Raw genomic sequence first — 14,105 nt, 5'->3', positions numbered from 1 at the left:
CTTTTCTCGACAAGAAATAGACAGGGTTCAAGAAGAATACTTGCTCCTGGTCGGGCTTGAACTCACAACCTTGTCATCAATTTGCTATATATTACTGTATAAACAAAATACACTAACCGATTGCACCACAGGATCCATTAACAACACGCTCACTGATCACCACATTTTCCACAAACGGAGCTGTACGATATTCGGACCAAGTCAATATTACTGTTGAGGGTCCTGTCTGGCTGATTCGGTGGAGCGTGAGACTCTTAATCTCAGGGTCGTGGGGTTGAGCCCCACGTTGTTCGATTATTTTCTCTGCTGAAGCAACAACTCACTTCGCAAATAGCCCTCCGCTTGGACTTTCGAGCAGGCTTGCCACCCTGCATTGCTGACGCGTCAGGCATAGCTGGTGATACAGAAGACTATGGATTTGAATCCTAGCTGTGCCTGCACTCTGACCTGTTATCTCAATGACATACCAATCACTTATGAAATAGATTGAATAAATGCTACTTTTCTGGACAAGAAATAGACAGGGAGAGGGTTCAAGAAGAGTACTTGCTCCTGGTGGAGCTTGAACCCACAACCTTGTCATCTAATTGCAGCATATTGCTGTATAAGCACAATACACTAACCGATTGCACCACAGGATCCATTAACAACACAAATAACACAAATATTTTGCACAAACGGAGCTGTGCGATATTCGGACCAATACAAGATTACTATTAAGGTACCTGGCTAGCTCAGTAGGTAGAGCATGAGACTCTTAACCTCAGGGTCGTGGGTTCGGGCCAAACGTTGGGTGATTGTTTTCTCTGCCGAAGCACCAACTCAATTCGCAAACAGCCAACCGCTTGGATTTTCGAGCAGGCTTGCCATCCTGCATTGCTGATGTGTCAGGCATTGCTGGTAATGCAGAAGACTATGGATTTGAATCCTAGCTGTGCCTGCACTCTGACCTGTTATCTCAATGACATACCAATTACTTATGAAATAGATTGAATAAATGCTCCTTTCCTTTTCTGGACAAGAAATAGACAGGGAGAGTGTTCAAGAAGAATACTAGCTCCTGGTGGAGCTTGAACGCACAACCTTGTCATCTAATTGCTGTATACTGCTGTATAAGTACAACACGCTCACAGATTGCACCACAGTATCCATTAACAACACTCTCTATGATCACCATATTTTGCACAAACGGAGCTGTACGATATTTGGACCAATACAATATTACCATTGAGATACCTGGCTAGCTCAGTTGGTAGAGCATGAGACTCTTAACCTCAGAATAGTAGGGTCGATACCATAAAAGGGGTGAATCTTGTCTGAGCCGAAGCACCAACTCACTTCGCGAACAGCAAACCGCATGGATTTTCGAGCAGGCTTGCCATCCTGCATTGCTGATGTGTCAGGCCTTGCTGGTAATGCAGAAGACTATACATTTGAATCGTAGCTGTGCCTGCACTCTGACCTGTTATCTCAATGACATACCAGTTACTTATGAAATAGATTGAATAAATCCTCTTTTTCTGGACAAGAAATAGACACGTAGACGGTTCAAGAAAAGCACTTGCTCCTGGTGAGGCTCGAACTCACAACCTCGGCATTGCTTCTCTGCATACTGCTGTATAAGTACCACGCGCTAACCGATTGCGCCACAGGAGCTATGCAAAGCATGCTTACTGATCACCATATTTTGCACAAACTGAGCTCTACAAATTCGGTCCAAGTCAGTACTACAATTGATGTACCTGGCTAGCTCAGTCGGTAGAGCATGAGCCTCTTAATCTCAGGGCCGTGGGTTGAGCCCCGCGTAGTTCGATTATTTTCTCTGCCGAAGTACCAACTCACTTCGCAAACAGCCAACCGCTTGGATTTTCGAGCAGGCTTGCCATCCTGCATTGCTGATGTGTCAGAAATAGACAGGCAGAGGGTTCAAGAAAAGCACTTGCTCCTGGTGAGGTTCGAACTCACATCCTCGTCATTGCTTCGCTGCATAATGCTATATACGTACCACGCGCTAACCGACTGCACCACAGGATCCACTAACAACACTCTCACTGATCACCACAATTTCCACAAACGGAGCTGTACGATTTTCGGACCAAGTCAATATTACCATTGAGGGTCCTGTCTGGCTGATTCGATGGAGCTTGAGACTCTTAATCGCAGGGTCGTGGGTTTGAGCCGAAATACCAACTCACTTCGCAAAGAGCCATCCGCTTGGATTTTCGAGCAGGCTTGCCATCCTGCATTGCTGATGTGTCAGCCATTGCTGGTAATGCAGAAGACTATACATTTGAATTGTAGCTGTCCCTGCACTATGACCTCTTATCTCAATGACATACCAATTACTTATGAAATAGATTGAATAAATCCTCTTTTTCTGGACAAGAAATAGACAGACAAACGTACTATCAAACCAATTATTAAGATAAGTATCCACCCCAGAGTCATCAGAGTCATCCCAGAGTCACCCACCGTTTGGCTAAACTTCATGTCTTGGTGTTGAATGAGTGTGAAAGGCATTCTCAAATATACAAGGCAGCATAATCCTGTCCAATCTGCCGGTAAAACCTCGCCCTGACATCATTTCCCAAGAGTACTGTACCGGGTCAAACGGTAATAATCTCCTCCGGTCACTGTAAAGGGAGGAACCTGTGGATATAAATAGTGCAAATCAATGCAACTGTCATTATCTGGCATTCCTGCTTTCGTGAACAGCTTTACCATACTGGCATAACCTCCTCTACCCGGAACCGTACTAGGGTGTCGACCAAAAACTGGTCATATCCATCATACCACAACCCTAGATCCTCCTTCATTACTGTTTAAAGGGTAAGGCGTATCTTTATGCAATACATCCCTCTCTCCGGATTACAGTCAAAAACTCTCACCTTCACTATACTCCACCTCCTTCCATTCTGGGTGAGTTGATTCATATAGCCCTCTCTCTCCATATGAGCTATGACCTGTGTCCACGATCAATATGGGGACCTGCACCAATATATACCATAATGGCTCAGAGTCCTAGACTGCCATGGAGTTAGAGACCCCATTTGGTCTACATAAAACTCCATTGAAAGATCCTTCCCAAAGTCTACTCTAACTTCCTGTCTACCCAGATCTAGGGATCTCTTATGCTTGTTTTGGAACAAAATCCTCATCGTCTAAACCATGGGTCAATTTACCACTCTCCGCATACTCAGGTAGAACGTGCTGTATCAGGAATATGGCCCCCACGACAAGACCCCATGTTGTTCAATTCTTTTCTCTGCTGAAGCAACAACTCACTTCGCAAACAGCCCTCCGCTTGGACTTTCGAGCAGGCTTGCCACCCTGCATTGCTGACGTGTCAGGCATAGCTGGTGATTCAGAAGACTATGGATTTGAATCCTAGCTGTGCCTGCACTCTGACCTTTTATCTCAATGACATACCTATTAGCTATGAAACGTCCTCCGAAATGGATGGAATAAAATGCTCCTTTTCTGGAGAAGAAATAGACAGGGAGAGGGTTCAAGAAGAATACTTGCTCCTGGTGGGGCTTGAAGTCATACCCTTGTCATCTAATTGCTGTATACTGCTGTATAAGTACAACACGCTCACGGATTGCACCACAGGATCCATTAACAACACTCTCACGGAGCTGTACGATATTCGGACCAATACAATATTATCATTGAGATACCTGGCTAGCTCAGTCGGTAGAGCATGAGACTCTTAATCTCAGGGCCGTGGGTTGAGCCCCACGTTGGGCGAGTATTTTCTCTGCCGAAGTACCAACTCACTTCGCCAACCGCTTGGATTTTCGAGCAGGCTTGCCATCCTGCATTGCTGATGTGTCAGGCATTGCTGGTAAACGCAGAAGACTATACATTTGAATAGTAGCTGTCCCTGCACTCTGACCTGTTATCGCAATGACATACCAATTACTTATGTAAGGGAATACCCCCCTGAAATGGACAAAAATGAATGGCAAAACATTGGCATTGGACAAACCATATACATGATGTCCAATATCACCCAATGTGGCGTTGATTCGTGCAAAGTTGATGGCAACTGCCAGTTGTAACACTTCAAAAATCCAACAGGGGGTGAGTGCGCTCCACCGGGGTTTTTCATATTGGAAATGCAACCCAAGTCAACATCCAAAAGCAACATTTTTAAAAAATGATTTTTTTGTCAAAAACGTATCACCCCTTAAAAAAGTGCTTTCTGGGCCGTTTTTCGAAATTCTTTTGATTTTTTTTGTCAATTACACATGTGTAAGAACTGTATGAAAATACTTTTGTCCAATTTTATTATCATAATTATTATTTTTTTAATTACATGCGCATAAGGCACATGTTTTGTCCATTTGCAATATGATTTCATAGGAAGTCAAAAGTCAAAAGTCAAAAATGTCAACATTTTGTAAAAAACTTCACACATCCTTAAAAAAGTGCTTTCTGGACCATTTTTCAAAATTCTTTCGATTTTTGTGTCAATTACACATGTATAAGAACTGTATCAACATACTTTAGTCATATTTTATTATCATAATTTTTTTTTTTTTTTTTTTACTTGTGCATAAGGCATATGTTTTCTCCATTTGGAATATGATTTCATAGGAAGTCAAAAGTCAAAAGTAAAAAATGTCAAAATTTTATAAAAAACTTCACACACCCTTAAAAAAGTGCTTTCTGGACCGTTTTTTCAAAATTCTTTTGAATTTTGTGTCAATTACACACGTATAAGAACTGTATCAACATACTTTAGTCGTATTTTATTATCAGAATTTTTTTTTTTTTTTACTTGTGCATAAGGCATATGTTTTGTCCATTTGCAATATGATTTAATAGGAAGTCAAAAGTTGAAAATGTGAACTTTAAAAAAAAAAACGTATCACCCTCGTAAAAAAAGTGCTTTCTGGACCGTTTTTTCGAAATTGTTTTGATTTTAAGTCAATTAATCATGTGTAAGAACAGTATGAATTTACTTTTGTAAAATGTTATTATCAAAATGTTTTTTTACTTGTGCATAAGGAACATGATTTGTCCATTTGCAATATGATTTCATAGGAAGTCAAAAGTCAATTTTTTGGGGGCCAAAATTGACTGAACTGATGAACTCGGGATGGCCGGGCAGTGATAGTTGTTCATTTCCATCACTTGTTGTGTTGATTTCATCATGTCCATTTGGTGATGTTTTTTCAACATTGAATCATATTGCAAATGCACGTGCATTTGCAATATGTTTCAATGGGCATTTACCATCACGAATTTGTCATGCTATAAAAATCCTGCAGAAATGTGAAATTGACTGGCCCGATGAACTCGGGATGGCTGGGCAGTGATTCTGGTTCATCTCAATCGCTCGTTAGGGTTGATTTCAGAATGTCACTTTGGTGATGTTTTTTCACTATAGAATCATATTGCAAATGCACGTGCATTGTTGTGCAACTGGTAACCCAAAAATTTAAATATGGTGATTTCATTATGTCCATTTGTTTATGTTTTCTTACTTTTTCAAAGTCACTGTGCATTTGCAATATGTTTTAATGGGCAAGTACCATCACGAATTTGTCATGCTATAAAGATCCTGCAGGAATGCGAAATTGACTGGCCCGATGAACTCGGGATGGCTGGGCAGTGATTCTGGTTGATCTCAATTGCTCGTTAGGGTTGATTTCAGAATGTCCATTTGGTGATGTTTTTTCACTATAGAATCATATTGCAAATGCACGTTGTGCAACTGGTAACCCAAAAATAAAAATATGGTGATTTCATTATGTCCATTTGTTTATGTTTTCTTACTTTTTCAAAGCCACTGTGCATTTGCAATATGTTTTAATGGGCAAGTACCATCACGAATTTGTCATGCTATAAAGATCCTGCAGGAATGCGAAATTGACTGGCCCGATGAACTCGGGATGGCTGGGCAGTGATTCTGGTTGATCTCAATTGCTCGTTAGGGTTGATTTCAGAATGTCCATTTGGTGATGTTTTTTCACTATAGAATCATATTGCAAATGCACGTGCATTGTTGTGCAACTGGTAACCCAAAAATTTAAATATGGTGATTTCATTATGTCCATTTGTTTATGTTTTCTTACTTTTTCAAAGTCACTGTGCATTTGCAATATGTTTTAATGGGCAAGTACCATCACGAATTTGTCATGCTATAAAAATCCTGCAGGAATGTGAAATTGACTGGCCCGATGAACTCGGGATGGCTTTGCAGTGATTCTGGTTCATCTCAATCGCTCGTTAGGATAGATTTCAGAATGTCACTTTGGTGATGGTACCTCACTGTTTAAACATATTGCAAATGGACAAGAGTCAAGAGGACAATAGTTTTTCAGTCAATTAGATATCATTCTGACACCAAACTGATACAAACTGACACCAAACCCACTTTTTCCAACTCGTTTAGTAGCCAACTATTACATACTTCAGAGTTGGCCCAAATTTCACAACGCCTTCGGTTCAAACCATAAAAAAAAACATAAAACACGTAGTTACGTTCTAGCTGCGGGTCCATTTCTTATGTTATGTGTTGGCCTAGCTGAGGCGACCCCGAATCCCAAGTTTCGGCTCGATAGGTCATTTGGTGTCTGAGCAAAACCCTAATTGGTGCTGAAAATCCACTTTTTTCCATGACTTGCTACGGGGTCCTTGAATGAGCTATCGGACAGAAACATTGGGGTCCGTCTCTATGGGCCGAGCCGGTTTCAATGCACCTAGGCTTGCGTCTCTGAGACTTTTCTAAATGTCGTCATTTTTGTAATGGTCAAAATGAATTGAAGTCATTGCAAATGTACGAGGCTGTTTCTCGGTCCGAGAACCTTCTAGAGCCACCTAACTCACCACGCACTATCGACATGAGGTCTAGAACAGGATTCTAAAGTTTCGGAATTCTAGGTCTGACGGTTCTTTAAAAGTTCCAACAAGGTTAACTAATGCAGGCAGTGTATGTCTCTACGCACCCCAAAACGTCCCTCCTTCCAAGCTGTGTGTGTGAGTGATTTAGTTTTCCTTTGAAATTTTATGGGAAAAATGACTGATTTACAGTTCATGGGGGTTGCCTAATCACACATATGAAGTTTTGGAAAGATCAGACTTTTTTAACCCCCCGAAACAGCCCCTGAGACACCAATTATGGCACTTCCGGTTGGCACAGGAGGCTATAAGTAAACACATGTCTTGATTGACATAGCCACTTACAGAATCCTGAGTTTTAAGTCTTTAAGTTAAGAATTGACTGATCTACACAGGTTTGAATACAGTAATTTTCATAATGACAGGTTATGTTTTTCAAAACACTTTTAGGGTGATTTTAACCACTTCCGGTTGCTTCAGGAAGCTTAGAATTGACACAGGTAGACCTCATAGTGGTCTGATGGACTGTCATAGAAGACAGGTTCATAAGGCATTCATAACCCACATAGGCTTCAGGTTGAATTTAGAGGTGCAGGCAATGTATTCCTATGGGGAAAGAAGTCAAAGCAAGCTGTTTGAAGTAAACACCTTATTTTTACTGTGAAGGGTTAATGCCACACGGTCAAGGTTAGGCTTGCACGGATCGGGAGGACCTTAGGAACATTCCTGTGGTGGAATCTTTCTTCTCACCCTAACGGTTCTCTCACTGTCACCCAAAATCAAATGACGTTGTGGGGCAGGCTTCATTTTGGGCCTACTTTTCTAATCATCGCTGCGCCTAGACCGAGCAAGCTACGGTCAAGCGGGATATCTCGTTGAACTCGAAACGGCCTAGGGATTATGGTAATGCCATTGCCTGCTCTCTGTGTCTTTAAGCACCGCACTTTGTCACTCCATCCTTGCTGTGTGTATGTGTGAGAGCTTTTCTTTGACATCTGTTGGGAGAAATGACTGACTTACAATTTATGGGGGTTGCCTAATCACACATATGAAGTTTTGAAAAGATCTGACCTTTTTAACCCTTGGAAACAGCGACTATGATTATGCCTTTACAGAATCCTGAGTTATAAGTCTTTACGTTAAGAACTGAGTTATTTACAGAGGGTTTAGTGAGTGTGTGTTATTTCAGAAAATCATAGAAAATCACAGAAATCTCGCTGAGCTCCGCAGCAGACTTCAAAAAGATTCGTATGAACACCCTGCAACTGGATCTGTAACTGTTGAAAAAAAGAAACGCCTATTTGTGAACATCACCAATTTGTCATTGTACGATTTGTCTTAAATGACGATAGATAAATGGCTGGTTCTTTTTTTATTGACTCCGGAGGCTCCTTGTCTTTGACGCAAAGTGGAAAAATAATTTCTCTATTTCCATTTTGGACCTTTAATCCCAGAAAAACGGCCATAACTCAAAAACCGTTGAGGCCTATAAGCCATCTTGTTCGGGGCCAACTGCCCATTATGCCAAACCTACGCTCACCAAGTTTCGGCTTCGAAATATTTTCCGTTTTCGAGATAAGGCCCCGTCGTGATTCGTGATGTTTAGTACAATTGCCATATGATTCCTTATGCCCTCTTGTGGGAATTTCCGGGATAGCGGAAAAATGGACCAAAACTTGATTATTTTATAAAACGGAAACCGAATGTCCGACAAAGTTCATTTGATGACTTTCCGGTAGATACGCCGACCGCGTATTTTACAAACGCTTTCGGACGTCTAGTAAGGGTACGTACATTTCCAATATGGACTTTCTCACTAACCATTCACAAAATGTCAAAATGTTCCCTTAACGTATGAAATAGATTGAATAAATCCTCTTTTTCTGGACAAGAAATAGACAGGCAGAGGGTTCAAGAAAAGAAGTTGCTCCTGGTGAGGCTCGAACCCACAAACTCGGCATTTGCTGTGAATTTTGGGCCAGCTATGAATTATGTGATAGTTGGCTAATAAACGAGTTGGAAAAAGTGTGTTTGGTGTCAGTTTGTATCAGTTTGGTGTCAGAATGATATTTAATTGACTGATGGACGGTGACTTGCTGGTGACTCTTGTCCATTTGCAATATGTTTAAACAGTGAGGTACCATCACCAAAGTGACATTCTGAAATCAACCCTAACGAGCGATTGAGATGAACCAGAATCCCTGCCCAGCCATCCCGAGTTCGTCGGGCCAGTCAATTTCACATTCCTGCAGGATTTTTATAGCATGACAAATCTGTGATGGTAAATGCCCATTGAACCATATTGCAAATGCACAGTGACTTTGCAAAAGTGAGAAAACATAAACAAATGGACATAATGAAATCAACACAACGAGCGATGGAGAAGACCCACTATCACTGCCCGGCCATCCTGTGTTCATCAGGCGAGTCAATTTTGCAGTCCTGCAGGATTTTTGAGCATGACAAATTCGTGATGGTAAATGCCCATTGAAACATATTGCAAATGCACGTGCATTTGCAATATGATTCTATAGTGAAAAAAACATCACCAAATGGACAAGATGAAATCAACACAACGAGTGATGAAAAGGAACAACTATCACTGCCCGGCCATCCCGAGTTCATCAGGCCAGTCAATTTTGCATTTCTGCAGGATTTGAGCATGCCAAATTCGTGATGGTAAATGCCCATTGAAACATATTGCAAATGCACGTGCATTTGCAATATGATTCTATAGTGAAAAAAACATCACCAAATGAACATGATGAAATCAACACAACTGAGTGATGGAAAGGATCAACAATCACTGCCCGGCCATCCCCAGTTCATCAGGGCAGTCAATTTAGCATTTCTGCATGATTTTTGAGCATGTAAAATTTCTTATGGCATTTGGCCCCAAAAAAAAGTGACTTTTGACTCTGACTTTTGACTTCCTATGAAATCATATTGCAAATTCTTATGCGCAAGTAAAATAAAAATAAAAATTACGATAAAAAAATTGGTCAAAAGTATATTCATACAGTTCTTACACATGTGTAATTGACAAAAAAAATCGAAAGAATTTCGAAAAAACGGTCCAGAAAGCACTTTTTTGGGGGTGATACGTTTTTGAAAAAAAATTCACTTTTTCAAAATGTTGCTTTTGGATGTTGACTTGTGTTGCATTTCCAAAATGAAAAACCAAGGTCGAACGCACTCGCCACCTGTTGGATTTTTAAAGTGTTACAACTGGCATTGGCCATTTGGCATTTGCAATCAACTTTACACGAAACGACGCCGAATTGAGTGGTATTGGACACCGTGTATATGGTTTGTCCAGTGCCAATGACTTCCCATTCATTTTTGTCCATTTCACGGGGGTATTCCCTTACAGCAGGCTTGCCACTCTGCATTGCTGACGTGTCAGGCATAGCTGGTGATACAGAAGACTATGGATTTGAATCCTAGCTGTGCCTGCACACTGACCTGTTATCTCAATGACATACCAATTAATTATGAAACATCCTCCTAAATGTATTGAATAAATGCTCCTTTTCTCGACAAGAAATAGACAGGGTTCAAGAAGAATACTTGCTCCTGGTCGGGCTTGAACTCACAACCTTGTCATCAATTTGCTATATATTACTGTATAAACAAAATACACTAACCGATTGCACCACAGGATCCATTAACAACACGCTCACTGATCACCACATTTTCCACAAACGGAGCTGTACGATATTCGGACCAAGTCAATATTACTGTTGAGGGTCCTGTCTGGCTGATTCGGTGGAGCGTGAGACTCTTAATCTCAGGGTCGTGGGGTTGAGCCCCACGTTGTTCGATTATTTTCTCTGCTGAAGCAACAACTCACTTCGCAAATAGCCCTCCGCTTGGACTTTCGAGCAGGCTTGCCACCCTGCATTGCTGACGCGTCAGGCATAGCTGGTGATACAGAAGACTATGGATTTGAATCCTAGCTGTGCCTGCACTCTGACCTGTTATCTCAATGACATACCAATCACTTATGAAATAGATTGAATAAATGCTACTTTTCTGGACAAGAAATAGACAGGGAGAGGGTTCAAGAAGAGTACTTGCTCCTGGTGGAGCTTGAACCCACAACCTTGTCATCTAATTGCAGCATATTGCTGTATAAGCACAATACACTAACCGATTGCACCACAGGATCCATTAACAACACAAATAACACAAATATTTTGCACAAACGGAGCTGTGCGATATTCGGACCAATACAAGATTACTATTAAGGTACCTGGCTAGCTCAGTAGGTAGAGCATGAGACTCTTAACCTCAGGGTCGTGGGTTCGGGCCAAACGTTGGGTGATTGTTTTCTCTGCCGAAGCACCAACTCAATTCGCAAACAGCCAACCGCTTGGATTTTCGAGCAGGCTTGCCATCCTGCATTGCTGATGTGTCAGGCATTGCTGGTAATGCAGAAGACTATGGATTTGAATCCTAGCTGTGCCTGCACTCTGACCTGTTATCTCAATGACATACCAATTACTTATGAAATAGATTGAATAAATGCTCCTTTCCTTTTCTGGACAAGAAATAGACAGGGAGAGTGTTCAAGAAGAATACTAGCTCCTGGTGGAGCTTGAACGCACAACCTTGTCATCTAATTGCTGTATACTGCTGTATAAGTACAACACGCTCACAGATTGCACCACAGTATCCATTAACAACACTCTCTATGATCACCATATTTTGCACAAACGGAGCTGTACGATATTTGGACCAATACAATATTACCATTGAGATACCTGGCTAGCTCAGTTGGTAGAGCATGAGACTCTTAACCTCAGAATAGTAGGGTCGATACCATAAAAGGGGTGAATCTTGTCTGAGCCGAAGCACCAACTCACTTCGCGAACAGCAAACCGCATGGATTTTCGAGCAGGCTTGCCATCCTGCATTGCTGATGTGTCAGGCCTTGCTGGTAATGCAGAAGACTATACATTTGAATCGTAGCTGTGCCTGCACTCTGACCTGTTATCTCAATGACATACCAGTTACTTATGAAATAGATTGAATAAATCCTCTTTTTCTGGACAAGAAATAGACAGGCAGAGGGTTCAAGAAAAGCACTTGCTCCTGGTGAGGCTCGAACTCACAACCTCGGCATTGCTTCTCTGCATACTGCTGTATAAGTACCACGCGCTAACCGATTGCGCCACAGGAGCTATGCAAAGCATGCTTACTGATCACCATATTTTGCACAAACTGAGCTCTACAAATTCGGTCCAAGTCAGTACTACAATTGATGTACCTGGCTAGCTCAGTCGGTAGAGCATGAGCCTCTTAATCTCAGGGCCGTGGGTTGAGCCCCGCGTAGTTCGATTATTTTCTCTGCCGAAGTACCAACTCACTTCGCAAACAGCCAACCGCTTGGATTTTCGAGCAGGCTTGCCATCCTGCATTGCTGATGTGTCAGAAATAGACAGGCAGAGGGTTCAAGAAAAGCACTTGCTCCTGGTGAGGTTCGAACTCACATCCTCGTCATTGCTTCGCTGCATAATGCTATATACGTACCACGCGCTAACCGACTGCACCACAGGATCCACTAACAACACTCTCACTGATCACCACAATTTCCACAAACGGAGCTGTACGATTTTCGGACCAAGTCAATATTACCATTGAGGGTCCTGTCTGGCTGATTCGATGGAGCGTGAGACTCTTAATCGCAGGGTCGTGGGTTTGAGCCGAAATACCAACTCACTTCGCAAAGAGCCATCCGCTTGGATTTTCGAGCAGGCTTGCCATCCTGCATTGCTGATGTGTCAGCCATTGCTGGTAATGCAGAAGACTATACATTTGAATTGTAGCTGTCCCTGCACTCTGACCTGTTATCGCAATGACTTACCAATTACTTATGAAATAGATTGAATAAATCCTCTTTTTCTGGACAAGAAATAGACAGGCAGAGGGTTCAAGAAAAGAAGTTGCTCCTGGGGAGGCTCAAACCCACAACCTCGGCATTTGCTGCGCTGCATACTGCTGTATAAGTACCAGGCGCAAACCGACTGAACCACAGGCGCTATGCAAAGCATGCTTACTGATCACCATATTTTGCACCAACAGATCTGTACGATATTCAGTCCAAGTCAGTACTACAATTGACCTGCCTGGCAAGCTCAGACATTTGAGCATGAGCCTCTTAACCTCAGAATCGTAGGGTCGATACCACAAATGGGGTGATTCTTGTCTGAGCCGAAGCACCAACTCACTTTGCAAACAGCCATTCACCTGGACTTTCGAGCAGGCTTGCCACCTTGCATTGCTGACGTGTCAGGCATAGCTGGTGATACAGAAGACTATGGACTTGAATCGTAGCTGTGCCTGTAGTCTGACCTGTTATCTCAATGACATACCAATTACTTATGAAATAGATTGAATAAATGCTCCTTTTCTGGACAAGAAATAGACAGGGAGAGGGTTCAAGAAGAATACTTGCTCCTGGTGGAGCTTGAACTCACAACCTTTTCATCTAATTGCTGTATACTGCTGTATAAGTACAACACGCTCACAGATTACACCACAGTATCCATTAACAACACTCTCACTGATCACCATATTTTGCACAAACGGAGCTGTACGATATTCGGACCAATACAATATTGTCATTGAGGTACCTGGCTAGCTCAGTCGGTAGAGCATGAGACTCTTAATCTCAGGGTCGTGGGTTCCCATGTTGGGTGCTTATTTTCTCAGCCGATGTACCAACTCACTTCGCGAAAAGCCAACCGTTTGGATTTTCGAGCAGGCTTGCCATCCTGCATTGCTGATGTGTCAGGCATTGCTGGTAATGCAGAAGACTATACTTTTGAATAGTAGCTGTCCCTGCACTCTGACCTGTTATCGCAATGACTTACCAATTACTTATGAAATAGATTGAATAAATGCTCCTTTTCTGGACAAGAAATAGACAGGGAGAGGGTTCAAGAAGAATACTTGCTCCTGGTGGAGCTTGAACGCACAACCTTGTCATCTAATTGCTGTATACTGCTGTATAAGTACAACACGCTCACAGATTACACCACAGTATCCATTAACAACACTCTCACTGATCACCATATTTTGCACAAACGGAGCTGTACGATATTCGGACCAATACAAGATTACCATTGAGGTACCTGGCTTGCTCAGTAGGTAGAGCATGAGACTCTTAATCTCAGGGTCGTGGGTTCGAGCCCCACGTTGGGTGATTATTTTCTCAGCCGATGTACCAACTCACTTCGCGAAAAGCC

At 42.1% G+C, this 14,105-nt stretch overlaps 3 non-coding genes across 3 annotated transcripts; 1 reads left to right on the top strand and 2 right to left on the bottom strand.

The window, feature by feature from the left end:
• Positions 1-1,562: 1,562 nt before the first annotated feature.
• On the bottom strand, positions 1,563-1,656 carry trnai-uau. Its single transcript has 2 exons — positions 1,619-1,656; positions 1,563-1,598 (listed from the first exon to the last, which is right to left on the bottom strand). It is a non-coding gene; the product is annotated as a tRNA-Ile (tRNA).
• Positions 1,657-11,944: 10,288 nt separating this feature from the next.
• trnai-uau lies at positions 11,945-12,038 on the bottom strand. Its single transcript has 2 exons — positions 12,001-12,038; positions 11,945-11,980 (listed from the first exon to the last, which is right to left on the bottom strand). It is a non-coding gene; the product is annotated as a tRNA-Ile (tRNA).
• Positions 12,039-13,989: 1,951 nt separating this feature from the next.
• trnak-cuu lies at positions 13,990-14,062 on the top strand. The gene has a single exon. It is a non-coding gene; the product is annotated as a tRNA-Lys (tRNA).
• Positions 14,063-14,105: the final 43 nt, after the last annotated feature.

The sequence above is a fragment of the Oncorhynchus mykiss genome, chromosome 20 (genome assembly GCF_013265735.2).
Source record: "Oncorhynchus mykiss isolate Arlee chromosome 20, USDA_OmykA_1.1, whole genome shotgun sequence".
Lineage (NCBI taxonomy): Eukaryota > Metazoa > Chordata > Actinopteri > Salmoniformes > Salmonidae > Oncorhynchus > Oncorhynchus mykiss.
The sequence above is the reverse complement of the archived record's forward strand: the minus strand, read 5'-3'. Positions and strand labels throughout refer to the sequence as shown.